We start from the raw sequence: 3,631 nt of genomic DNA on the forward strand, positions 1-3,631 counted from the left end.
AGCACACCTGTAACCTCAGTACCAGGGAGGCAACAGCAAAGGCTCAGGGCATCCTCAGCTACATCGAAAGCTAAAAGGCTGTCTGGGCCGGAACAGTGGTTCACGGGTTAATAATACTGACTGCTTTCCCAGAAGACAAGGTTCTGTTCTCAGAACTTACATGGCCACTCACAACTGTCTGTAACCTTGGTTCTAGGGGATTAGATGGCTTCTTTTTATTTTGGCAGGGTCTCACTATTTAGGCCAGGCTGGCCTTGAACATCTGCCTGCCTCTACCACCTGAGTGCTGGCATTAGCAGCAAGTGCCATCATTGACTGCTTGATGTGGTTTGTTTTTCCTTTACTTTTAAAATTATATATTATATTGTTTAATATGCTTTCAATTTGCATTTCCTTGATGGCTAAGGATGTTGAACATTTAAAAACATATTAATCATTTATATCGCTTATTTGGAAACCATTCAACTCATTTGATTATTTATTGATTGGAAGATCTTTTTTTATTTTATGTGTACAGGTGTTTCTGCCTGCATGTATGTCTGTGGACAATCAACCATCTGTTAACTCCAGCCCCAGGATCTGATAACCACCTACTGAGCTGTAAGAGGGTACCTTCATGCATATACCCACATACACACAATTAAAAATTAATCATTTTTTTCTTTTGTTTTTTTTTTTTGAGACAGAATTTCTCTGTGTAGCCCTGGTTGTCCTGGAACTTACTATGTAGATCAGGCTGGTTCCAGAACTCAGAGATCCACCTGCCCCTGCCTCCGAAGTGCTGGGATTAAAGGTTTACACTACTGCTTGGCTAAAAGTAAATTTTAAATAAGACAAACACTAGCCATATGACTCAATAACTCTACCCCTAAATATTTACTCAGGAAAAAAATGTGAACACTTAAAGTCATGTGTATGTCCTCAGCAGTGTTACTGATGACAGGAAAAGTGGAAGCAATGAGAACCCACCAACCCGTGAGCAAAGGGAGTGTGGTGTGACTGTAGGATACAAGTCAGGATCAAAGGGAAAGAGCATCAACACAGCAGAATGAATCTCAGACACCAGACTTCATAGAAGACAAACACAAGCGTCACATGCTGTATGATTCCATTATGTACACAGACATCTCCCAAGGTCAGGTGGCATGTCGGGGAGGCTTCACAGATCACCTAAGACTTTAATAAGAAAGGACAGCCAGCAAAAGACACAGGCAGTACCTGCTACATGAGAGAAGACCTATATGCAAGTTCCCCACACAGACCACACTCTAAGGGTTTTGCTGTTGTCTGTTGTTTTGAAGCTTTTGTTAGTTTTGAGAACGCCTCACTTTATAAGCCTGGCTGGCCTTGAACTCATTGTATAGACAACGCTGGCCTTGAATTATCTGTGATCATCCTGCCTCTGCCTCCCAAGACTGTAGACTGCACCCACCACCACCTGGCGGCTTATTTTTGTTTCTGCACACTGGAGACTAAATTCAGGACCATACACATCCCAGGTAAGTGCTTTACCACAGAGCCTCATCCCTCACCCTGCATTCATTCGTTTATTTATTGTTTTTTCTTTTCTTAAACATATAACTTTATGATGTTTAACACATAGAACCGCTGCTATAATTCTTGTAATTTCTTTGAACAAAATACTAAATGTGTGTGTTAACATTCCCACTAGCGTCTTAGAACTGTTATTAGCACATTTACTGGTTTTTCAAGACAAGGTTTCTCTGTGTAGCCTGGTAAGTATTCTAGCCCTGTATTCGTTTGTTTATTTGCTTGTTTTTCAAGACAGGGCTTCTCTGTGTAGTCCTGGCTATCCTGGAACTCAACTCTGCAGACCAGTCTGACCTCGAACTCTATAGAGATTTGCCTGCCCCTACCTGGGATTGAAACAGTGCTAGGATTGGAGGCATCAATGTGCCCCATCACCTGGGTCTAACCCCGCTATTTTGGTTTGGTTTGGGTTTTGGTTCCTTAGACAGGGTCTTATGCAGCCCATGCATGGAATGGAATTTACTGAGTTGCTAAGGATGACCTTGAACTCCTGATAATCCTGCTTCTACCTACCAAGTGCTATAATTAAGGCATGCACTGCACATCATCAAGGGTTTTTGCTATGGTTGAATCCTGGCTTTGGGAAAGTTCAGATCCGAAGCTCCCAGGAGGCTCTATGATACCCGAGGAAGTTGAAGGCACTTAACCAGTTAGACCAGCTGCAAACCCACAGTAAGATCTTTAGACTTTAAATAACCCTAATACTCTTATCTTACTCAAAGTGACATACAAAATCCAGCAACCCAGATAAAGGTGAAACCTTCATCTAGTTATAAATCAACTCCATCTTCCAACCACAGCGATAGAAGGCAGATCAGCTATTAACTGAGACTAGAGACAAAAGTGACTGAGAGCAAAGATCAGAGGATAACATCTAAGGGTAGGATTATCTTCCATATCTCTTGGTGATTATGGCTGTTATTAAATACAAGACTCACTAAGCAGCACACAGATGGATTGCAAGGTAGTATAAAGAAGACCATGCATCATGCGTTCCATTGTGTGAACGTCCAGTTTATCCACTTTCTTACACAGTGACCTGTGGACAGTGTCCAGGCTTTGCTTGTGAGCAGGGCTACAATGAACATCTCTCAGAGGTGCACTGCACACATGAGTTTCTCTTGAATTTACCCTTAGCGCTGCAGTAACTGGGTGGGAGGGCTGCATATGTTCAATTACAGGAGACAAACCATTTTCCAAAGTAGTTGTGACAGTTGGTCTGAGCTGTCAATATGACTGGATTAAGAGATGCCTCAGACTGGTGAAACACGTCTGTATGCCTCTAGGGTTATTTCTAGAGAGGACTGGCACATGGGACAGTGAGTAGTGAGGAAAAGATCCACCCTGGATATGAGTGGGACCCTCAAAAGGGCAAACTGCCCAGATGGTGAACGTAAGTAGGGGAAGGCAACACATTAACCAGCAAGTCTCTTCTGCTCCAACCACCACCTGCCATCGCTGTCCACCAAACATCAAACCAAGTCTTCAGTTCTTCAACACTGACTCAATAGCCACAACTTTCCAAGAGGCTTCCAAACTTCAGTGTTGGATTGAAACTTCTCAGATATTCTTGGGAACCTAGTTCTCTGCCTCTTCAGTGTGCAGACGGCCATTGGTGGGCTATCCAGCCTTTTTCCAATCCAATAAATCCCCCTTAACACACACACACACACACACACACATGCATATGTACTTGTGTGTGTCCGCATACACATGCTTTGTTCTGGTCATCTAGAAAACCCTGCCTAATGCAGTAGTTCTGCATTTCTTACCCGACCTGTCAGGCCTCCATTAGACCATGGTCTAAGGACCAGCAGACCTTCTCTTCCTCAGTGATTACTGCCGAGCAGCAGGGAGAGCCAAGAGCAGAAGCCCAGGCACCAAGGTCTCTCAGCTTCAGCAATACTAAGCGTAGAGTAAACAGCAGGCAGGGATTATGTGCCATGAATAGAGGCTGCTGAGTCTCACTCAGAGCATCAGCCAAGTTCCCTGCCCTTCTACCTCACTAGTTTCACTTGATTTAAAGTCTGGAAGGCCTTCCAGGGTCCTCAGTTATAATACAAATCTCAAGAAAGGAGAT

Source organism: Rattus norvegicus, chromosome 5 (assembly GCF_036323735.1).
Source record: "Rattus norvegicus strain BN/NHsdMcwi chromosome 5, GRCr8, whole genome shotgun sequence".
Taxonomy (NCBI): Eukaryota; Metazoa; Chordata; class Mammalia; order Rodentia; family Muridae; genus Rattus; species Rattus norvegicus.